The following is a 26083-nucleotide window of genomic DNA, read 5'->3' on the forward strand; positions in this document are numbered from 1 at the left end:
GGCTGTTTGTGGTCACCAACTTCACTGCTCCTCTCTTTTGAACTTTTGCCTGTGCTTCATGCTTTCTGTCGCCTTTCCTACACACAGCAAACTTCAATTCACTTTGTAAACCCAGCTCACCTTTCAGATGTCATCTTTTCCAAGAAGTCTCCCTGGTTCCCAGAAAGAGGGAAGGGTATGTTTCTATGTATGTGTTCATATTCTGTGAACCCTACTGAGGGCCTGGCCCTATAGTGTGCCCAAAACAACAAGGAACTGGAAGGATTTTAACGTCAATGTCTCTAGCCTACTGCTTAGTACATGTGTAATTCTTTTAGTAATTGGTAACTTGAGAATTTTTGTAAGTAAATTACTCCAGAGAGAGGGAGGGGAAGTAGAAGGAAAGAAAGAAGGAATAAGGAAAAAGAAAGAAGAAAAGAAAACCTGGATGCATGAAACATGTGTAACTCATAATTTTCCTGTACTTTGTATATCCATAATGCCCTCTAGTGACTGATAGCCTGACTACAGACATTAGAAGACATGGGGCAATAAGCACACACATAGTAAGCATTTAACATGTGAAACACCCAGTACTGGACACAGAATGAGCTCACACCTAGCACACAAGTCCATTAGAGCAATAACACACATACTAAAGAATCACAATGCTCTGGACACCACACTGAAACAAAAAAACAGCCAGGTAAGGTAGGAATAGCAAGACTATGGAAGTAAATAGACCCAAAAAGTGTTACCAGACCCAAGTTTCATCTACTCACTGCTCAGAAACAAACTCTCATGAGAAAAAAAAGTTGGTGGAAAGAAAATTGGTTTTATACTGAAAAGGACCAGTGCCTGAAAGACGAGTATAGTGAAATGATGGTAAGAGGCCTGCATAATGAGCTCTTTGTCCTGAAATCAGGAGTCTCCTTTCATCTCTCCTCTGGCTATCACATCATAATGAACCCTGATATACTGGAGATAGTTACAAACTTCTCTACAAGTTAAATATCACAGCAATTGACAGGTTTTTGTGTTAGGTGAGACATGATGAAGGAAGGTCATCAGACCTTCTGGGATCTATAAATCCAAAGAAAGCCATAAAAGAGAAAATGTTCAGTCTAGGAACATGTGAGCTTTCTTCCAAAGTAATGCCTCTACAAGAACTTCCTCCTTTCCTTCCCACCTACCTTGGCCGCTCACACCTCTATAATTCCTCCAAAACCTACTAAACATGAATTGCAATGGATCACACCACTCTCTCCCTACCTATAGAGCAGTGGTGAGTATGAATGCATGCCCTTCATTTTAAAAGACTGGCAAGTCCCAAGGAGTCCATAGGATGCCAGGGAAGGAATTCCTGAAAACCTAATACTACTTGCCTTACAGATGACAAGAAGTTGAGTATAGAGGTAACAAACATTTTTCTCTTTAAGCCTAACACGTATTACAATCCATATTGCTTTCTTACAAGCATGGCATCCCCTTCTGTGTTAGCCTTTGATTGCCACCCAAGTTCAAAGGCCTGGGCTATCCTCTGAGAAATGAGGCATCTTCTCCCTCTGCCTATTTGTGCTCTCTACTGATGCAACCATACTGAGCCTTTATGAACATGGTCCCTAAATACCTTGAGCCTTCTGGGCCTTCTTCATGATGTTCCTTCTACCTGGAATACTCTGTTCCCCATTCCAAGGTCCAGCGGAAGCTTTGACTCCTTTGAGTAACTCCTCCAATTTTAGGTTGGCCAATCTTTCTTGGTGCTCTGGCCATTGCTTTTGTTGCTTTAACCATCTTCTGACTCTAATCCTTAACTCCAAGCTTATCAATGACAGAATCTTAAACAATATTGATTCCTTCTGCCCCAGACTCAGAAGATGTTCAGCGCAGGCTGCTGGATTAAAAAGAACCACGGGGTTCCAGGTGAGTCACCCTAGCAAGTCTCCTGACTAGGGGTCATCTTTGTCTTAATCACATCTGAAATTGTTGTCAGAGGCAACAGGGAATGGTCCTACTGAATTGTCTTTTTTGGTTGATCTGTGCCTACTATGACATCAGGTATGCTTTAAAAAAAGAGTCAAAGCCAAGGGACTGTGGCCAGAAGAAACCGATCCAGAGCAAAGGCCCAAACTAAAATCAAGTTAGAAGAAATACATAGCCACAACTATTCAGGTGCACACCTAATGTGCTCTCTTAAACCTTCCACACAGTGCCTTACCTCTGGATGCCTACACCTATCTCTACAGTGGGTTCTAAAATCACAGCAGTGAGCAAAACAAGCTTCATCCTGAGTCTCTTGGTGCCAGGGATCAGTTAAAGAATCAGGAAAACAGGCATACAACTAAATAAGTGCATACTATGGAAAGTAGTTAAAATGGGAAAGTCCATGAACCTGAAGATAAAGAGGCGTCAATGGATATTGGATCCAGAAGTGTCACTCGTGCTGGGACAAGAGGATGGGTTGGCCAAATGAAGGCTGAAGGGTCAAGAATTCCAGGGAGAGGAAGCACTGTGAGCAGAGAGCCTGAGGCAGGAGGAGTTTGGTCACTCCAGGAGATAGATGAATTCCAATGTGGCACAGGACATCAAACATCACTGACAATGTCAACATGAAACAAATCAGCAAACCACTTAGAACTTTGGAGCAAAGCCTGTGGAGAGGAAAATAGTGGGAGCTAGAAAAGAAAGTTGGATGCCAGTCTTAAACACAACCCTTCAACTTTGGTGCTTCATTGTTGAAGTTCAATGTAGCTGAGGCAAGACCTTGAGCACATCATTTTCGAAATTAAAAATAAAAACAAACGCAAGGTTCTATGCAAGTATACACAAACATATTAACTGAAGTATGGCATTTGAAGGAGAAAATTCAAATGGTGTAATTCCTTAGAAGAACTAATTCACCGTCCTTACAAAATAAATACCAGGAAACTGGCACTTGAAAGGTGTGAGGCATCAAGGGAAGGGAGGTGGGTAAGTGAAGAGAAGGAGTGGAAAATGCAGTCATAATATTCAATTCATATCCTATAAAATTATGAAAATTAAGGAGAAGAATTGGGTTGGGAGGGATGGGGGAGAATTATGGAAGGGGAGACATGGGTCAAGATGCATTGTATTCATAAACTGATTTGTTGGATAGTAACTCCTTTTTAGGACTACCTAAAGATAATAAAACTATAACTTAAAAATAAATTATTAAATAAATAAACCAAAAGTGTGTGTGTGTGTGTGTGTGTGTGTGTGTGTGTGTGTGTGTGTGTTCGATGATGGGAACTTAAGTAGAAGGAATCAATGTTCATAAAGAGGAGCAAAAACAATTAACCAAAGGGCTCTCCAGCCTTCAAACAGTTAACCCCTTCCTGCCCTTTATATCTTCATTGGCCCAGGCACTCTGCAAAATAACAAGCTATCATTTATTCACATTCTGCCAGGTAGCATTTAAAACTGAAGCAGGGCAATAAATCAGGCACATATAATTTGAACCCTGAAGTATAGTAATTTTTCTTTTAATGCAACATCTGGTATAGATAATACCGTTTGCAGGGGAGGAGAGCAGAGAATGCTATGCAGAGCTCTCATTATTGTGCTTGCAGAACTTGAAGCTCCATTTCCTTCCCATCTTTTCAGCAACACTAGAAAGGTCTTAGAAAGGAGTGTTATTGTTATTCCCTCAGATGGCCAAAAGGAGAGGCAAGTTAATTATAGACTTTCTTGTCGGTTATTAATTAAACCCCAGCTAAACATAAAATCACAGGGGAAGTGCCATTTCCCGCTCCATGCTTCCAGCCCCTGGGAGCTGAGGAGTCAATGTTCCTGCCTTTGCTTTCCCTGCAGTGTCCTATTTCCTCTGCAGATTTTCTCAGGATGGTCTCAGGGAATGTGTGCAAACAAAATCTTATTTTTAGCATGGGAGGAACACAAGATTAAAAGCACTGAAACAGCAGGGGACAATAGGAGGAAGCTTGCAGACACTGACTGGCCAGAGATGCCAGGACTTGGGGAGGGGTGCCGCACCTTCTTGTACCATAACCCTCAGGTCTTGGTTCAGACAGCTACTCAGAGGCGGATGTATAGAGGGAGTGATTAAGAGGACCAAACATTGTGGCACTTAAACGAAGCCTCCCAACTTGTCCCCACATAAAAGATCTGTCAATGGGTGAGGTCCTTCACTTCATTGGGTTTCCAACACCTCCACTTGAAAGCAGAGATGGCAATATCATCCATTGGGTTCAACTGGTATATAGTTGACAATACATACATTTCCTTTCCCTTCTTTCTCCATGCCTCTAGGCTTCACAGTTGTATCTTCTCCCCTGCCCACCCCTTGAATACATCATTCTGAATGTCGCACAGGTGAACCCATTTCTAAGCTGTGTGTTTCTCATCTCTAAAAATAGGAAAGCAATGCTCAGCAAGAGAGATTCCTGGGAAAATTAAATTACATAACAGGAACTGCCAGTGCCTGGTGCTGACCAGGTGCTTAATATATGTGGGTGACTAAACTATCTGAAGGAGTCCTTAGGGTCATTAAGGAAGGAGTTTTCAATCCAGTGACATAAGAAAGAAGAGTGATATTAATCAAAGCAAATCACACCCAGCTAGCCTCATTTCCTGAAGAATCTGGGATTCTGAAGTACTAGACCATTCCCTATATGTTATGTAAATATATAGAGAACCAACCAGATTGCTTGGGGAAAAAAAATGCTCAACCTTGCCTCCTGAAAATTCTCCATTGAGCATTACCTGTCTCTGCTTGTCCAGAGAGACCAATGGACATTCTTACCCGGTCAGCCTAATTCACACTGTTTCTTGGACAGGAAGAACCAAGGACAGAAGTCAGATCACCAGTGATTTTCCTCAAAAATACAACAGGGGTTTCTCAATGTTGCTAGTCTCATGGAAGAGAACAGAAAGCCTTCTAGGGAATTTTATAGTTTGAACAAGAAAAAAGGATCTGTATGTGTGACTTACAAATTGCAAACACAGTGGCTCTTGCACCTCCCTATTTCACAGGCTCAGGGCTGTTGATTCAGCACCAAATTTTGCTTCTCAACCTATAAGAGCAGCTGAGCAAGTGTGGTCAAACCTGTACTGTCATCAGCTATATAACTTGTTTTCTTAGCCCTCTGTGGCATCCTTATTCCTGTCTCTGCTGTTTATGTGTTATGTGTTTTTCACCTTGCACGTATCTTCTAGGAGGAGCCATTGGGACTGGGTTCAAGTTCTTGTTTCACCAAGATCCCAGAACTATAGATGCTAAAGATGTCCTGTGGAGAGACCACAGGAGAGACCGACAGTAAACACAAATCATTTAATTTCACTAAGCAGAGTTATTTAAAAAAAAAACACCCACAAAAAAATAAAAACCCTTCTCATGAGTAGTACACAAACTGTGCCTATTTTAAGGGTCAAAATGAAGCCAACAAGGTTATACAATACCCAGAACAACAGAGCTGTTATGAAAAGAAGGGAAAGAGAGAGGAAGTAAAAGAAAAAGGGAGGGGAAAATCTGTACATTATGTGAAGTGCTGAATATATGAAGAAGCTTTGACAATGGTCATTCCTGTACTTTGGGATACCACATCCCATCAAAGGCATAAAGACTAGCTTCCACTGGGATTCCATATTACCTTACTTTTCTAGCCTTCTACAGAACTGGAAAGGAAAATAATGAGACAGTTCTTTAGACTACTAGGACAATTCTTTGGATTCCTGTCCTATATTTTGTTGTTTACCAAACAAAACTCTTCAGATACCAGATACTAATAACTTGAGCCATTGTCACTGTTCTCTTAGTTTGTAAGTCATGAGTACTTGAATTGCTATCAGCATTAAATGAAACAGCATATACAAACAATGTATTAGATGCTTAAGGGAAATAGCAGGGGTCTTCCTTTCTCCCTTACCTTCTTCCTTCTTTTTCCCTATTTGTTCTCTTCCTTTTCCTTCCTTTCCATCTTCTCTTTCTTTTCCTTTCTATTCCCTTTTTTCCATTTCCTCCTCTTCCCTACCCTTTCTTCTTTTTCTTTCCTTCCTTCCCTTTCTTTCCCTTTTCTTCTTTCTCTTCTTTCTTTCCTTTCCTGTTCCTTTTACCTCCTTCCTCTTCTCTTCCCTTCCCTCCTCATCCCTTACTTCCTTTCCCCTTTCTTCCTTCATTCCATTCTTCTTTCCTTCCTTGTTTCTTCTTTCCACGTCCCTTCCCTACTCTCCTTTCCTTTCCTTCCTGCTATATTATTTAAACACTTCATCCCTCTGATTAAAATACTTGACATAAACAACTTAAGGGAGAAAAACTTGTTTTGCTCAGAAGGTTCTGCCCATAGTTACTTAGCCCCATGTACTTGGGCAGAACATCATGGTAGCAAGAAAGTGCCTCATGAAGTCCTATTTCATATCATGCCAGATAGAACGAGGTAGAGAAAGAGAATTCAGGGTGGATCCAGGACAAGATACACTTCAGTGAAATAAGTCCAGCTAAGTTTCATCTCCTAAAATTTCCTCAACCTAAAAATAAAGCCACCATTGTTCAACACATTAACCGTCTATAGGGGACACTTTATTCAAATCATAACACTTTTTCTCAAGAGAAGTCTCCATTTCATTATAAGATGCATCAATCTTCTAGGATGGTTGGTGGGAGAAGATAGCTGTCAGAGGCGTGCCCTGCCCTGTCAATATGTGGCTTCCGTCTTCCCACTAGAGACTTACAATTTCAAAAGAAATAGCATGCCCCTCACTTCTAATTTCCCACTTATTGTTCATGCTTTCCTCATTGCCTGTAGGGTGGAGTGCTCCTGAAAAAGGAAGTGGGAGAGAGGAGGAGAAGGCTGGTGTGGGAAGGTCTCATTGTTTTAATTTGCAGCTCTGAGAGCTGGTGACCAATTTAGTAGGAAAATACCTTCCCCTCATTTTACAAGGATTGAATGGTGAGGCATCTGCTGTTCTTCTTCAACACAGAAAAGCTTGAGGCAGGCATCCAAAGTGGAGTTTAATGGTTGCACGCCAATGTTTTAAAGATCCCAAGTCTGCACAATCGCTGCATCTCCCAGGACCTCTACATGCAACACTGACTGTTACACTTACTCTAGGAGAGGCTTCATGAGTCCTGAACATCTGGCAAGCTTCTTCCTGTTGATGAGAAAAAGATGTTTCAATCCCTTCTCTGGGCCCAACTTTATGCTCTGTGCCATGCTCTATGGCTGGGGATGGAGCAAATAGTACCTCAGCAAGCTTGCTAAGGAAGCTCCCCAATAACCTTCTGTAGACTGGGCACACAGGGTGGAATGACATGGAAAGTGCTGAGCAGTAAGCAAATCTACTTGCTGAAGAATAATGTTTATTAATAAGCAGCTACCAGGTGCTGGAGTTTTCATGATACTGGGATCTTCCCTTCCCTTGTGTCTTTGAGCTCCCAATGGTAAGGAGGGACACGAATCCCCAGAGACATAGTCAGGACAAGTTACTTAAACCCATGGTGCATCTTAGTGGCAAAGCTGGAATTCACACTTAGCTTTGACTCCAGAAGTAATTCCCATCTGGCTGTCACACAGACGCCACAGGGAATATAGCCAAAAACAAACAAAATCCCTGCAGAGGACAGAAGAACTTAAAACTCACAGCGCTGGGTGGGAAAGTTCATTATTGGGGTGAATAGCACCTTATTTTTTTTACATTATAAACTGGTGAATTAATAGTCTCCATGTCCTCAAGGAAAGGTGCGAGTTTATGCAGGCTCCTTCAGTGAAATAAGCAAGGAGCATGAAATTAGTTTTAGAGAGATTTCCATCCAAAATGATTAAATCAAGTTTTGGCACATGAAAAGGTAAAGCTTTAGTTCTTGGAAATTTTACTTAGGTGACACAGCTCATTTCCTGATGAAGCCAGATTAATGGGACATTACGAAACCTAATTCCTCTAGAAGTGAATGACTCACCTCTCCTCCTGCTGTGTCCTAGAGCTTTCCAGGAGCCTGGCCTCCAGCCCTTTCTGAAAACCCAAGTGCTGGGATGGGAAATGCAGATGGTAGGTAGAAGTAAACAAGTCAATTCTTTTGAGGATTCTGGACTGTCCACTAATTAGGTCTTAAGCTTAGTAGCATCTAATGAGTCAAACTGGAGCCATTGGGTTGTGCAGGAATTTCAATAGCCAGAGAGGTAGATCTTTTGAAAGGCTGAGACCAAACAAAAATGAGTATCCAAGAAGTCTAGGGGTATATTTCTCCATGTGAGGGATACAGAGCATGTTTCCTTTCATTTGTGTGTAGAAGCCCAAGAAACAAGTTATGCACTACAAAAGAATCTCTAGTAGTAAATGGTCATGATGTCCTATTCTGTGGTCATTAGATTCCTTTCCCCATGCTTGCTCAATAGGCTCATAAACTAGATGGCCATAGACACAGAGAGGGACATTACCACTACTACAACAGATTAACATGGGTGAGAAATCTTTGTTACTGAACCCATGAGTGATGTGAGTGTGATGTGAGTGTCTAACCCGTTACCTGTAGAAAGCCTGGACTATGTCACCATTTCCAGGGAACACACTCAAGTCTGATCAGACCTTTATCTCCTGTAGGGTGCAATGGTTTATCCTCACAAGAACAGATTGCAACATACATATATATGTATATATATGCATATATATATATATATATATGGATTTGACTTTCTTGCTCACAATGCTTCTGACAACCAACTATCTATAATTTTAAGGATAACCAATTCCCCATCAGGAAACACCACTCACATTGCTTCTGATCCAGGAACTCATTTTTATAAGAAAGAAGATGTATACTGAGTTCATAATCATGAGTCTTAACCATAGGATTCATTGCTCTGTAACAGTCTACTGCAATGTAGAATGGACAACTGAAGACTTAGTTACACAGTGTCAACCTATATAGATAACTACTTATGGGTTGGATTCTTCTGTACTGCCAGATGCAGTATTCTATGTCAGTTTCCTATACCCAGAGTTCTTAGGTGTGAGAGATGAGAAGGTGGAGAAATTTCTTCTCTATTACTATTCTATTACCTCGAATGACCCATTCACAAAACTTTTGCTTCCCTTCAAATTTTAGCTCCGAGGGTATATAGGCATTCATTTATAAGGAAAGAATGCCCTGTCCCTAGGACAAAACAATGGCTCATTGAACTAAAGTCAAGACTGCCTGCCATTTGACTCAGCATAGCACTGAACTACCATGACCAGAGGTAAAAGTTCAAGAAAGACCCTGGGATTCCAGTACATACATATCTAGTCTGGATTTAGATTCTCTACAAATGAAAATTAAGGTCACCCAATCAGGCACAGAATCATGAACAACTAAGGGACCTAAGTGAGAGCAAAGAGCACATAAATTCTTCCTGGAATAAGGAAGGTCTTAGTCTACGCTCTTGCAACTAGTTTCTGTAATGAGGCAATTTGCAACTAGGAAGTCATTTTCATATCCCCAATTCCTTCCTAGATTCTGCATAATTTCTAGGAACATTCTTCTGGCTAGCAAAAACTCAATGTGAGAGAAACGAGGAAAGAAATTGCCTTCTGTTTTGAGAAGATAATGTTGATTTCTATTGACTGCTGAGAAGTAGAAATTTTGCATAAGAAAATTAAAGCTCCGAGCTGCTAAAAAAAAACTGTCAAATATATTCTACAAAGAAATATATTATGGATACCTACCATGGATCAGACAATATTTGAACTGAAATCTAACAACATAGTAAGGAGTGAGGCAGGTGGCTAGGAAGGAAATGGAACTCCAGAAAGCATGTGTGACAGTTCAATGTGATGATTCTTTTATTTTTATTTTTATTTTATTGTCAGGGTGATGTATAGATGGGTTAGTTACATCTATAAGGCAGTGAGTACAATACTTCTTGAATAGTGTTACCCCTTCCCATGTTATTCTCCTACTTTCCCTCCCCCCCAAGTTGTAAAGTTCATTTCCAACATATTGTCTTGTGAATGTCACTTTTACATTGGTTTACCCTTTATCTTTTGTCTCAGCATCTTGTTTTTCCCCTTCCCTTCCCTAATTCCAATAAACAAATAACTGTATATACATCTTAAGAATGCCATACATACCCTCTGTAAAACTGGGATGAGTGTGTAATGAAGAATACTTTCTTACCATGGAAGTTACATAGTTAGGCCACCCTCAGCCTGGGGCCATGCCTAGTTCCTCCTCCGAGGCCATTTCTTCCTCCTTGCTGATAGTTAAGCACTCAACCAGAGGGCAAAGGACTGGACTCATAAACCTAAATCAGTATCCCGCCAGACTTGAACTCCAGGTTTTTCTCTGGCATGCTAATTTGGGGCCTAAGGAGATTCCCCCAGTGCTAACTGGAAGGAAACTCTTAGCTAGCAGCAGGTCTTGCCAATTATTCATCCCATATTTTAGATGCAAACCAACCTTGCCACATCCCTAACCTAAATCCAGAACCAAAACTTTAATTTCCTTTGTGGGAATAAGAAATGGGCCACATGAGAATAAAACTGCTACTGACCACAGGGAAGGAGAACAAAAAAGGAAGGGGAAAGGAATAAATACAGGAGCAAAGCCCACAGCTGCCTCCCCAGGAAGTCCCATTAATGAAGACAATGGCCGAATTGTTCACCCTGAAGAAAGAACTCTTAGCAGTCCCCCCAGCCTGGAAGCCACTCAATGTCTTTCCCTATTTCTTCCCTTGTAATATAATTTATTAGAAATGCGGCCTGATCTCCAGAGGGGGGAACAAAGAGCTGGCAGTAAAATGAAACACCTAATTAGTGAAGGGAACAATCTGCTGTTTCCAGAGAGCTTTTTGCAAGGCCCAGTGAGTTTGGGGAAGGAAAACCAAAAAACACCTGTAATGTGGTCTTTAAGGGTATTGAGAAGGTTGAATGGCTCTCACCTAAGCATCAGCTATCTCCATGACATGGCATTACCTGATGTCATCCTTAATAAAACTCTGGGTTTAGGAATCATTGTGCCCAATTTGCCAGCAATAAAATCAATTACAAGAGAGTCCAGTAATCACTAGCCTAAACTCACACACTATACATAGTAGCTATCAAGACTGTAACTCTACCGTGTTCAGCCTGAGAAGTTTCCTGCAGCCACCAATCAATGTTTCTCCATCAACTGGAGAAACATAACTTCCTCCCCGGCCCTGCCCAGGCAGGTGATGAGGACAATAGGGAGAAGGCCCACAACAGGAAATCTTTGCAGTCAAGATTTGGATTTTCACCATGAAAAGAGGAAGTTAAAAGAGAAAGAGCTTCTTAATAAAGGCCCAGAAACACAACAAATTAAACTTTGGACAAATAGGACTGCATTAAACTGCAGAGCTTTTGTATAGCAAAGGACATAGCTAGCAAGTTAAATAGAAAACTCACAGACTGGGAGAAGATCTTCACTAGCCATACAACAGTCAAGGGCCTCATATCTAAAATATATCTACAGCTCAATAAATTGAATCTCTTAAAAACAAATCCTCAAAGAAACAACCATCCTATAAAAAGTTGGACTAAAGACTTAAAGAGAGACTTCTCTGAAGAGGAAAAAAGAGTGGCCTATAGACACATGAAGAAATGCTCCACATCTCTGGCCATAAAAGAAATGCAACTCAAAATAACTTTGAGATTCCATCTCATTCCAGTTAGAATGGCCATTATCAAGAAATCTAATAACAACAGATGCTGGCAGGGATATGGCCAGAAGGGATCACTACTACACTATTGCTGGGACTGTAAACTCATTCAGCCACTCTGGAAAGCAGCATGGCAATTTTCAAAAGACCAAATATAGAGCTACCCTATGACCCAGCAATCATCCCACTCCTGGGCATTTACCCAAATGTCCAGAAACAAGAACATACTAAAGCTACTGACACAACGATGTTCACAGCAGCACTGTTTACCATAGCAAAGATATGGAACCAACCTAGATACCCCTCAGTAGATGAATGGGTCAAGAAGATGTGGTATTTATACACAATGGAATTCTATGCTGCCATCAGAAAGAATGACATCGCCCCATTTATAAGGAAATGGAAAGACTTAGAAAAAAAATCATATTAAGTGAAGTAAGCCAGACTCAAAGAAACATAGGCTCAATGGTTTCCCTCATTTGGAATAATTAGTACATGTCTAGGTTTCTCCTAGATCACAACGGCTCAAAAGCCCTGTGCATATGGCCATATAGGATGTAAGCAAAATGAACTTCAGGATATGGAAACAAGTGGTTTATCTTTGTGATCGTTGTTCTTAATGTACTATATGAAGTTATTTCTTTTCTCTGTTCTTTCCCCTTATGGTTTATCTCTTGATACTGTATCTGACTTTGTTACCAGGTATATTATACATACATTTGTTTGTTTATTTGAAATAGGAAAGAGAATGGGAAAAAACAAGATGATTGGGAGGAGGTGGGAGGAGGGAAAGTAAGAGAAAAACATGAGAAGGGGTATCAAGGTTCAAGAACTGATGTACGCACTACCTGACAAATGTACCTGTAACCCCTCTATACATCACCCTGACAATAAAATATAATTTAAAAAAGAGAGAGAGAAAGAGCAGGGAACCTGAGAACAGAGAAGAAAGGAATGAGAAACAAAACTGGTCCATTTGCATTTATGTACCTCTTTGTTTATCGTTCATGTACAGACTTGATGTTAAGGAATGACAAAGCATGATAACTATGAGACTCACTTGGAGGAGAGCAGTAAGTTTCCAGTAAGTCTCCTCAAAGCTCACCCCAGTGATGTTTTCAACTTTAATTTATCATGTTGTTGGAACAACGTATGCCTTTGGCAATCAGCCTGCTTCCTCTACCACCTGCTTCCTAAGGAAGTGCAGAAGAAAGCATCTAGTGCAAACGGTTCATGCGCAGTAGATTTGCAAAATCATAAGGCGACTCTAGGACCAACAGGTCATCCCACACCATTCTTGGACTTGGTGAACCTCTGCTGAGCTCCTTGAGCAGCTGTCTGCAGTGTGAGAACTCCCTTTGACAGCCCCTTCCCCTCTTTCTTCCTCCTTGGGATGGTAGGCACTAGCAGGCTGGATGTGTTTGCATGTTCTATTTGTGTGTATGTGAGTGTCTTCCCCTGGGGAAGCCAGCCTACGGAGCCCTTCCCCTCAGCCCTCAGCCCCAAATTGAAACAAGCTGGTGGCAATCTTCAGGGAGTCCAGCTCACAACAGCTGGGCCCCTCTCAGCCTCAGAAAGCCTGCTTCATGTGCAGATGCAAATGACTATTTCCTCTCCTGAGCATGCCCAGACCCTGTTCCAATCTGAATAGGGAGGGCAGGGAGAGGGGCTCTAGGGAAACATTTGCAGGACTGTCAGGATGAATTATATGGCTCAGAAATGTTGCAGGGATTCAGGAGACTGGGAAGTGCTCCAGGAAGTGGTAGAAAGCAGAATAGGAGGTTCATTGCACCCATCTCCATTCCCCACCCCTAGGCCCAGCAGTCATGACCTGGCCCTTTTGCCTCCAGATATGCCCTTTCCCATTCATCCCAAAAGCTTGCGGTCAGAGGAACTCATCACCATCTAAAAATCAGTTATTGGATACCTACCCAGTGCCAGATACTGTACAGTAGAATGAACAAAGGGGTTAAAAAAAAAAGGCTTATCTATCCTGTCACTTCTCTGATTCCCCTGATAGTTCCCTATGACCAACTAAATAACATCTGACTTTCTTTTAAAACTTTTATTGTGATATATAGAAGAGTTACAGTTACACAAGTCAGGTAATGAGTACATTTCCTTTTGAACAGTGTCACCCCTCCCTCCCTCAATTCTCTCCCAGTTTTCCCCTCCTGAATTCCCTCCCCACCCCCAAATTGTATAGTTCGTTCCTATGCAGTGTTGTTGTTGGTGGTGGTGTTATTGTAGCTGCTTTGTTGGTCGTGGTGCTTGAACTCTGGGCCTGGGTGCTGTCACTGAGCTCTTCAGCTCAAAGTCACTGCCCTACCCCTGGGCCTGGGCATTGTCCCTGAGCTCTTCAGCTCCAGGTTACTGCCCTACCCCTTGAGCCACAGAACCACTTCTGGTTTGCTAGTGGTTAATTGGAGATAAGAATCTCACAGAGTTTAGTGCTTGGGCTGCCTTTGAACTACGATCCTCACATCTCAGCCTCTTGAGTAGCTAGGATTACAGGCGTGAGCCACCACGCCTGGCTCCTGCAGATTGTTTTATTGTTAACAACAGATTTGTTGACTAGCTACCACTATATATATTTAAGATATATATTATATATAATATATAAAATATATAAGATATATATAATATATATATAACTTTATATGTATTATATATATATATATATATATATAAAATCTCATTTCCTCAACCGCAATACCGTCCTGAAACAAAAGGAGTATTTAGACAGGGGAATACCTATGTATGGTTTTGAACCTTTAAAGTCTGAGCAATTACCAAGTTCTGAGTTGTTTTGTTTTACTTTAAATAGACATCTAGACTTTTAAATGCAAACTACATGCTCCATGCTCAGACCCAGATCTACATGTCTAGTTTTTTTTAATATATTTTTATTGTAATTAATAAAAGGGTTACATGATATTTGCCAGATAGAAGGTGCATTAATTCACATACATTGATACCCTTTCACATGTCTTGGTACCCATTACCTTCCCCCACACACACCACCCACTCCCTGTACATGTCTAGTTTTAAGTTCCATTCTTCTCTGTTTATGATCCAGTGACTGAACCTGTTGGAAACCTAGCCATCCAGCAAAATACTGTGCCAGTGCCTTCTCTCTGCAGCCATCCAGGCTTCCCCTTCCCTTATGTTCTCACAGCACTATCTCAGGTTACAGCAAGGAGAAATAGGAGGTTACCAACAATCCCAATTCATCCTTTCACAGCCCATTCTTCAAAAGCCAGATCTGTCGAGATGCGCAGGTATGATAGTTAACATGAGTTAACCCCGTGGGATTCAGCTAAAATCTGTTAAGATCCTAAATTGTACTAAGCAGTGTGCTATACACTTACAGTTATTTTTTTTTCTTTTTTTGCCAGTCCTGGGCTTGAGCTCAGGGCCTGAGCACTGTCCCTAGACTTTCTCAAGGCTAGAGCTCCACCACTTGAGACACAGCACCATTTCTGGCTTTTTTTCTATGTATGTGGTACCAAGGAATTGAACCTGGGTCTTCATGCATGCTAGGCAAGCACTCTACCACTAAGCCAAACTCAGGCCCCTCACTTGCAGTTATTTTTATCTCACCCGTCCCCCATCTTCCATTTACAAAGAAGATAAACAAGCTTCAATTTGAGGTAATCTGTTCAAGGTCACAGGGCCTGAAGGTAAGCTAGTTCAAAACTAGCACTAACACCCTCTCTTGTTCATTTTCTACAGTCACTGTTACCCACCTGGAGCACAAGAATTCTCTCAGCTGTGCAGTCATCTCCGGCAGGAGCCTGTGCAGAAGCACAAGGTAAACACTGGGCATATACCTGGGGCATCATTTTCATTTACTGGTAAGTTGTTTAAATACCAGTTGATGTCAAGAATATCCACATTAAGACAAGTACAGATGTTGCTTATTATGGAATGGAATTTCAAAATTGCATACACTTAAAAAATGAATGCAGGTCTTCCCATCCACTGTGCGCCAGAGGAGGGCTGCTTTGGGCTGGGCTCCAGGCCTTCCAGCTGGTACCCATTCTGCTTCCTGTACCATGAAGGATGCTCAGAGAGAAAAGTTTCTTAATATGAAATTTCTTTACCAAACTGTGTAGGTTCTTGCCCTAGGAGCTGAGCCCTGAACAGCCTGGTTGCTGTTTTTGGCTGAGTGATGTGCTTAGGATGAGTTAATTCCTCTTGTAGCATCTTCAGTTGGTTCCATTGGGATATCTGTGGCCCTGCCCTGAAGAAAAGCATTAGGATAGAATTTCAGCCATTGTGTCAAGTGATAGAGGGGTTTACATTGTAGGTGGTTCCAACACAAGTCTCTATGTCTTTCAAATGATTCTTGGTCAAATAATTTAGAATTGATTCTAGCTGCCATTGGCTGAGCTCAAATAGACTCTGGAGAACATGTGTTTTTGTTTGTGTTTCTGTTTTGATTATCTGGCAGCAGTCAGTCAAAAAAAATAATATGTAGCACATGAGCCTCTGTGCTCCTCCCCACCTCCCATGTCCATGACAAACTTGACTTATTAGTCATTCCAGGCTTTGAAATTCTTCTCAACACAGCCACTTCATGAAGAGGCTAGCAGTAAATCAGAATAGGCACAAGAGACAATTGTGTTTGTGTGTCCTGTTTTGGACCCTGCTGGGATGAGGAAAGAGGAAAGAGTTCATGCTTAGTGATGGGTATTTCCTCCCACAAGTAATCTATAAGCCATGAAAAAATGAAGCTATCAGCCAGAAGCACACAGTGGTCAGGGGTCCCTGGTTTTTGCAATGACCTCCAAACCTTAACAGCTAATTGGAAGAGCCACAAATACAAGTCCATTGGAGGTCAAGCTGATTCTGAAAGTGTTTGGACAGATCATAAAAATCTCTCCTAAGATAAACATAATAATAATCTATTTATTCCATATAGATATTTCTCTGTGGATCAAGAAAGCCACCATTCCCAGGGAGTTGGAGCACTTGGATTTTTTCATTTGCCCATGCAGAAGTATGGATGGGCCACTTTCCTTCCCAGGCATGTGTTTCAAGTTATAAAGAAGCCTAACGTGTGGGGGCCGGGAGTTTGGCCTAGTGGAAGAGTGCTTGTCTAGTATGCACAAAGACCAGTGTTCAAGTCCTCAGTACCACATACATGGGAAAAACAGAAGTGGTGCCTTGGCTCAAGTGTTAAAGCAGCTCTAGCCTTGGTAAAGCCCAAGGACAGTGCTTAGGCCCTGAATTTAGGCCCCAGGACAGAAGAAGTAGAAGAATCAGGAGGAGGAAGGGAGGAAGGAAGGAAGGAGGAGGAGGAAGAGGAAAGAGGAGGAGGAGGAAAGAGAAAGAAGAAAGCCATGTCCATGGACCTGTGCACTGAAGAACCCTGCATAGAGGTGAGGATCTGGCTCAAATGGCAGAACATCTGCCTAAATACAAGGCCCTAAGCATAAGCCCAAGGGCTTTAATCCTCCCACACACCTTTCATACAGATTACTATTCTTCCTGTAACCCTCCTGGGCAGTGCCCTCCTCTTGCCACTTCTCCATGTCCTAACTTTCTCCATCTCTCCTCATAGACTGTGTCCTCAGTTATAGCATCGTGGTTGTAGATTAATTCTCTTGAAAACCATAAAGAACACATTGATTTATTTATCGATGAAATAACCAAACAACATATGTTTTGAATACAATTACACTGTTAATCCTATAAGGCTAAATCACTGACAATAAGACTAAGTCATGATCATTATACAAATATAAAAATGTAATATGAAGTCCAAAAAAGAACAATGAAAAGAAATGAAGAAGTGTGTGTATATTCATATCATAAATAGCTAGAATATGAAACAAAGCAAAACAACAACAAAAAACATGACATTACCAGGATGAGATGTCTCAGTCCAATTTGATCCCACATAAGTAAACAACTAACAGAGCGGTGAGAATAAATGCCAACGAGATGCTTTTGGCCAAATTTAATCAATAAAGAAATAGAGAAGGAGTAGTAGCTAAACTGGGTTTACTTAAAGTCCATCCTTAAGTTTAATTCTGTCTATTGTATAGGTGATGTCTCAAAACAACACTTAAAGGAAAACACAACAAAACCAACCAGAGCATTTAAAGAAAATGTCTAGCTTTGTGTGACAATATGTAAACAGCTCAAAGCCTTCAAACAATTTACAAGTTTAGAAGAATGATACAGTGATTCCAAGTAGATTTATTTCCTGATACACAGTACATTTCATATATAATAATTCTCATTTAATCATACAAATGTAAGTAGGTCGGGTCTTTAATAGAAGAACTTCACACTGGAAAGTTTTGCCATTGGAATGGTCATGAAAATGCCCATTTTTATATGTTAAATATATGGTCATTCAAAGGACAGATAATTAAATTAACCTCAATTCAGTAAATACTATATTTTTAAGTAGTCCAAAACTTAACCAAATCAACAGAAAACATAAACAATTATCCTGATAAAAATATAAATCCTGAGCTGGGAATGTGTGTTAATGGTAGAATGGCTGTCTTAGCATGCATGAAGCCCTGAGTTGGATTTCTTAGTTCCACATAAACAGAAAAACACCAGAAGTGGTGATGTGGCTCAAGTGGTAGGATGCTAGCCTTGAGCAAAATAAGCTCAGGGACAATGTACAGGTCCTGAGATCAAGCCCCAGGACTGGGGGAAGGGAGGTGAAATAAATATACATATGTGTGTGTATGTATCCTTGGTCCTTAAAGCCAGTACTTTTGAGATATTACTGAAAAATATTATTCGAATATGTTATTCCTATAGACATGGAGAATTAAGAGTTGAGGGCTTTCCACATCCGAAAGTGATGAAGGAGTCAGATCTTAGAGAACAACCAGAGTAGAAAATGTCTGATGATGATCAATCCCTAGGTTCATGCTTAAAGTCATAAATGCTTTAACATATAGGACTCTGGTCATTTTTACAGCTTTCTACGGACTAGGTCTAATTGAAGGGGGGTACTTACTTAGGGGCAAGCCAAGACTTCTCATCTCCTAGGGTTTATCAAGGCCTGTTTCAAAGGGGAAAAAAGGTATTCTCACTGGAGGACTAGGACATTGGTTCTTGTGGGTGATATAAAGCACAACCTAGACGTAAATCCTGAGCTGTTCCCCATTTCTGGAGAGAGATAAAAGGGATGAGCTAAAGGGTGTCCCCTGAGTTGCTACCTCCATATGAACCTACTTATAAAGTTAAGTAGATTCCCCTTTGCAGTGATCTGAGACCAGAAAGCATCATACCTATCATACCCCTGACCCCAAGCTACCTGTGAGGTAAGCTGTCCTGTGAGCTTTCTTAGTAGCTAGGTTAGTCACTAGGTCTACATTTTGTGGCCCATGATGATTCTGTTCAGCCCTGGATTCATACCCCATAAATAAGCATTCTTAAGGCCCTGACCCTTCACTTGACCACTGTCCCTTTGAATTAATAATATATGGTATTTGATGAGTGGGCCAAGGGCATCTTAGAAATCCAGAGAACCTGGTTTGAGTCTCCTTGCTATTTCCAGGAATTTTTTTTCTGCCAATGATCATTGGATATTTCTAACATTAATAGGCCATACAGACCAACAACAGAGGACAGCCAATGAGAGGCATACAAGAAGCATACATGTCTATCCAAACATGTGCCAAATATTCTATGTGTCCTGAAGGCCAGACGTCCTCTACTCCTATGAGAGACTTTTCAGATGTGCTGTAATGTGAATTCAGGTCAGGTAGAACTAACTGAAAAGCATTTCCCCATGAATTCCCTTATTTTCTGCCTACTGATTTTGAAAGCAATAACTAATGGGACAGAGAAATAGTAAGAAATCTGATCCAGTATGGTCCTAAGTCAACATGGAAAGTAGGTCACATCCAAGTCACCATGCGAAGTGTCCATACATGGTGCAGGAATGCCGAGGTCTCAGTGGGTGTTAGGGAACCCATCACCATCCCCTAATGCTAGGAAAGTGTTGGTGTTTGGTTGCTATTGACTCTTGGGAGCGAAGGAGACCCAACAGAGGCTTGAAAAAAAAATGGGAAAGCAACAGAGCAGGCAAAAATAAGGATAACTCCTTCAGTGGGTCAGAGTCATGACAGCAAAATGTTACCAGTGGTCACTGCACTCTCAGATGGTCCTCAGTTTCTGAGTACACCTGATATTACAACATTCTTCACGGTGCATCAAAATAACCACAGAGAGTACAAAGATAGAAGTGGTTTATTAGCAAAACATATCACACCTCTAAGCTGAGGTGGTCAGTTTAAGGTAATATGCACTACCTCGTGATATAGTAACTCTTGACATGAAAAGGTAGACTTGGTGGCACATGCCTATAATCTCGTCTGTCAGAAGGTTGAGTCAGGGAATCACGAGGCCAGCTGAGTTACATAGTGAAACTTGGCTTCAAAGAAAACCTCACTGTTTTTTTTTTTATTCTAAATCATCCCAGGGACTACCTGTGGAGGAGGAGGAGGAAGAAGAAGAAGAAGAAGAAGGAGGAGGAGGAGGAGGAGGAGGAGGAGGAGGAGGAGGAGGAGGAGGAGGAAAGGAAGGAAGGAAGGAAGGAAGGAAGGAAGGAAGGAAGGAAGGAAGGAAGGAAGGAAGGAAGGAAGGAAGACTAAATAGGAAGATAGGAGGGGAGAAAGGGAAAACTTGTTGGGAGTTTGGGGGATCTAGAGAGTTGGGATCTCTGTCTGTCACACCCCTATGCTACCCTCAGGTTTTTACCATGTATCGAGTGCTGCTATTTATTATTATTATTATTAATTATTATATTAAAGTCAAAGATCAGGGATGCTAGTCTCAGGTCTGGCTACAGGATATAAGCTTAGCACCTCTCCAGAAGACTTTCCTCTAGCCATGGAGATTTCTTCCTCTTCTTCACCCCCAGATCCCTGTGAATGAATGGTGGCTTATGTAGGAATCACGGGAATGCACTTGAGGCACTTGGGCCCAGGTTGGAACTTGGTAGCATTGGAGATCTCAGGGTACTGAGTAGGAGGGGTGGATAGACTCTTCAGGGTTGAGAAAGGAGTGTTGTTTATTCAGTGCCCTCTTATTAACTCTGGTTAACTTCTCCATTTCTTTTTTTTTAAGTCATATTATAAGTCGAGAGTGGAATCAGTGAGCTACCTAAGGGCAGTGCTAGGTCTTGGAGCCCCAAGTATTGAAAGGAAGGAAGTGGTTCTTGGCATAGAGGTGACATAATAGGTTATTCCTTCAAGAAGGAGTGTGGATTTTGAAGATATATAATATGTATATATATAATTAAAAAAAACTTTCTGGAGGGACAGAGAGTGATGAATCATCACCAGTTAGGTACCCCATATCGAATTTGATGAGAAGGTTCACCAAGGAACACATCTCACTGAAGGCACTGAGACTACTCTTCGATGGTTCCTACCCACCCTCAGGTGCCAGCCATTGGTATTTATTGGAGTATGGTCTTTGCCCCTCTTCCCTCTTCCTGCTCTGGGATTAGGGAAGGAATCAGTGACACTGGAAATATATAGTTAGCTGTGTTAATGGGCTTGATTTGCATTTTGGAATATTACGTGGGAATCGGGGATATGGGATGAAACCTCTGCCACAGACATCAAGATACCATTGTATTTTGGTCCCATCTGTTTTGTAGGATTTCTGCTCTGTGCCTATCAAAAGGAGGTTTGTTTTGTACCATCTCAACATTGCTCAGCTAATTGTTGCAGATTATGCAAATAAAAGTCATCAACCCCCACCCCAAAGCTCACTCCCTGGAAAAAATTAATGTCAGACTATATAAATTTTCTAACTGTATTCTGTTTCAAAAGTATCTAAGCTACTTTAGAAAAATTAGAAAATTTAGAAAAATTAAATAATTGTTTTCCAAAGTCTTCCCCCAAAAAGCTTCTATTAATGGTTTGTTTTAATTTAATTGTGTCTCTAGATCAATTTGGGGAGACAAATGACATCATAAAAATACAGTCTTCTAATTCTTAAGCATGATATATCACACTACAAATTTAAGTCTCTTATTAGTGTTTCATTGATTTTAAATATTTTAAATAAATGCAGCCTCATTCATAATTTTAAATACTTTACATTGTGCTCCTTTCACTTTCCAGTTGTTCCTTGCTCTGTAAGGAGTTACAATTGACACTGCTTTATTAAATTTATCTCTACTAGCCTGCTAATTTTCCTTTGCTCCAGTAGCTGCATATGGTAGGTACCCTTTGGAATTTCTACACATAGGTACTTGTCAACAAGTACAACTTCATCTCTTCCTTTCCAATCTAAGGGGCTCTCTTTACTTGGTTTATTGACTGGACAGGATCAGTAATATATTCATAAATAGGGACTGATAGAAATGTAGGGGAAAGGATACATTCTCAACAGTTAATGTAAGGTCAATTATAGATTTTACTGTGAATAGCCTTTATCCTATTAGGAAACTTCCCTTCTATTCCTAGTGCTGAGGAATTTCATCATGAATAGGTGTTTAGTGTTATTAAATGCTTTATCTCTATTAACATGATCTTATTGTTTTATCCTTTATTCTATTAATACCATTTTATTACATAACTGGCTTTCAGATGTTAAACCAAGCTTGCATTCCTAAGCCAAACACAGGATATTGCTGGATATGATTTGTGAGTGTTTTGCCAGTATTTTGCATCTATATTCATAAAGGATATTAACTTTGAGTTTTTGTTTGTTTTAATAACTAGGATCAGAGTAATGTGAGCCTCATAAAATGAATTAAAATCTCTTTTCCTCTACAAGGAAGAAAGTAAACTCAGCATTCTTTCTTTCTTTCCTAAATCTTTGGTAGAAATCACCAAATTATGCCAACTGCATATTAAAATGTCTTACTAGGAAATTATTTTTAGCTTTGAATTTTGAGATAATTTTATACTTATAGAATAATTACAAAAATAGTTCAAAGAGCCACTTGTCTTGTTTTGCCAATCCTGGGGGGCTTGAAGTCAGGGCCTGAGCACTGTCCTTGGGCTTTCTCCAGGCTAGAGCTCTATCACTTAAACCACAGCACCACTTTCTATGTCTGTGGTACTGAGGAATGGAACCTGGGTCTTCATGCATGCTAGGCAAGCACTCTACCAGTAGGCCAAACTTCTAGCCCAGAGCTACTTGTCTTTTATCAGCATAACCTAAGGCTGAAAACACATAGAACATTATACAATTATCAAAAGATGCAATGCTTTCAACTAAACTTTTTTTAAAATAATAATTCTTTTATTTTTATTGACATGACTGACTGCTATTCTGTGCACTTGATTAAATTGATTGTGATGACTTTTCATTTGTTTACATATGTTGCTTCATAGACTAAACTTCTTTAGTTCATTGGTTTTATTGGTACTCACCAGCATTTTTTCCTACCATTCTGTTTACACCAGCCTGCTTAGTTATCCTGTCTGCTTAGTTTTACCTAGTCTACAATGATTCCTCTTTCTGTGTCTTTCATTAACTATGGCCTTAAGGCTTTCAAGTACTGATTATTCAAGTGAAAGACTGGAACAAAGTCTTCCAAGCAAATGGCCCTCATAAAGAGGCTTGGGTAGTAATATTAATATCATATAAAACATTTCAAATTACAATTGGTCAGAAGAAACAAGAAGGATGTTTCTTATTAATAAAGAGAACTCTCCATTAGGAAGACAATTGTAAACATCTATGCTAGAACTCCCAACTTTGTCAAACAAACACCAGTTGACCTAAACTCACATACAGATCCTAAAACATTGATGGTTAACGACTTCAACATACCATCATCACAAACAGATAGATCATCCAGGTAGAAATTCAGTGAAGAAATATCAGCATTAAATAACTGCATTGACACCTCGTTATACCTAATAAAGATCTACAGAATAGTCTACCCAGCTAAGTCATAATATATATTCTTCTCAGCAACTAATGGGGCACTCTCCAAAACAGAGGATGTCCTAGATCACATAGCAAGTCTCAGAAAAAATTAACAAACAGAAATTACCTGTCAGACCACAGGATAATAGAATAAAATTTGAACTCAATAGCAAAACCCACCACAGAAAATTCTCAAACTCATGGAAACTGAATAACAGATTGCTGGATGATCAGAGGGTAGTCAGAGATGGAAAGGGAAATCCAAAAGTTTATGCAATCCAATATAAATAAACACAAAACAGAACCTTTGGGACATAGGAAAGGAGTACTAAGGAGAACAGTTATAGCTATGAGAAATGTCAAATCTCAAATTCATGCTCAATGATGCACCTCAATCTCCTAGCAAAACAAAACATGCTCAAAACCTATAAATTGAAAGAAACAATAAAAATTAGATCAGAGCAGCACACTAGTGGCTCATACCTATAATCCTAGCTACTCAGGAGGCTGAGATCTGAGGACTGTGGTTCAAAGCAAGCCCAGGCAGAAAAGTCCATGAGACACTTATCTCCGATAAACTAATCAGAAAGTTTGAAGTGGTGCTGTGTGTCAAGTGGTAGAGAGCTAACCTTGAGCAAAAGAAGCTCAGGGACAGCACTCAAGTCCAGTGTTCAAGCCCCAGGACTGGCAAAAAAAAATGGTCCACATCTTTACATACCAAGAGCATAGGATTAGAGAAGCTGAACAACTGGATATTAGCAGTAGCTCTAATCTAATCTACTAGAGACAGAGACAGAGACAGAGAGAACTGTAGGCCTAAATCTTTGACTAACATAGATGCAAAACTTCTCAATAAAATACTAGCCAAATGAATTTGTTTACTCATTTCTTAATGTATCTAATAATTTCTAGTTGGATCCTGAGCACTTTGTTGTGTCTTGCTTTATTTTTATACTTTGATAAATATTCAACTTTTTTCTGGCAGAAGTTATGGTCTAATCCTTTCAAGGTTGATTTGAATACTCATAGAGTGGCATTCAATTTAGAGTTAGTTTAGTACTGCTAATAAGATATGACCCTCTAGAGGGAAAGTTCACATTGTCCAAAAGCAAATGTACTCATTACCTGACTGACGTAACTGTAGCCCCTTTGTACCTCACCTTTGTAATGGCAATAAAAAAATCTTAAGACTGTAAAAAAAAAAAAAGGTATGACCCTCTAGTACTTACTGAATGGCCTGCTGTTCAATGAAGTGCCTCCACTCAGGCTGATCAGAATGTAGACATCTCCCAGCACTGCAGGCTTTGGGGTTTGATCTGCTAATGCTTTTTCTTGGCTCTATAGTTTCACCCTGTGCATGTAGAGCTTAATGTTCAGCAGCAGATCCAAGAGGAACCCTAATTTTTCCCTAGGTAATTCTCTTCTCTCTGGTAGTCAAATATGAACATTCCAGTAGAAGCCATCTCCTAGAATTTTGATCTCAAACCCCTTAACTCAGCAAGAAATCTCGGTCCTCGCACCACAGTCAAAAGCACTACCTCTAACCAGAAAGCAAAATAGGCCCGTCCTATTTGCTTTACTCTGTAACTTTTGTTGTCATCTATTTTGTTTGCTTTTCTAGGTATTTCAGAAAGGGAATGATTTGGGGTCACATTAGCCCACAAGGTTAGAAACAGAAGTTAAAACATTTTCCAATTCAACTTAGTTTAGACAAGATAAGAGATTTGGAAAATGTAAGTGAAACACCAGAAAATATTTTATGACTTAATGAAAATTATGACATAAGTGATAGTGGTTTCGATGATGAAATTAAGTATTTCATAATATTTTTGCAGTAAATTCACTCACATATAGTGCTGTTACATATACATATATGTACAATATGGAAACTTAAATTCTATATTCATATTAGTTTCAAGCTATAAACTTTGATTTAAAAGTTTACAAGCCTTGTTCCAAAAGAGTAAAGTATCTCCAAGTTAAAAATAATTCTTGAAAGCTATTCATTAAATGCATGCCTGAAGTAGTGTTGCATAGTTTTCAGAACAATGTGAACTACATGAAAATGTTGAGGATAGTAACATAATTGCTAACTTTGCACAAATAAAGCATGAAAATTAAATTTGGAGAATTACTAAAAATGAGCGAATTACGTATGTCTTAATTGCATCACCCATCTAAACATTATTGACTCACCAGTAGAACACACAAATGCATTTAATAATCATTAAAATTGAGTCATCTTTACATTTTGCCAACCTCTACTCCTCTAAAGACTATGACAAGTTTTATCAAAATATGTTACATAATAGTTTGTTAAGTCGATTTATAGCTTTTAAAACATTTAGGCATATGATAGATAGGATCCAACTACCCACCTGCTCCAGACCCTGCCAGTATTAGAGCTGGGCCTGTACATGCAATAATCAAATATCCACTCCCATTACCCATCCCCATTCTTCTGCATCCGAAGTAAGAATCTGCTGGATGCCACAATTTCTACTAGTGGTTAACCCCAATGCCCACATGAGCTGCCACATGGGCACAGCTCTCTTGCTCATCCAAAAGGAATCTCAGTTCCTTTCATCTCTTAGTAA

Source organism: Megascapheus bottae, chromosome 6 (genome assembly GCF_031878675.1).
Source record: "Megascapheus bottae isolate mThoBot1 chromosome 6, mThoBot2.hap1, whole genome shotgun sequence".
NCBI lineage: Eukaryota > Metazoa > Chordata > Mammalia > Rodentia > Geomyidae > Megascapheus > Megascapheus bottae.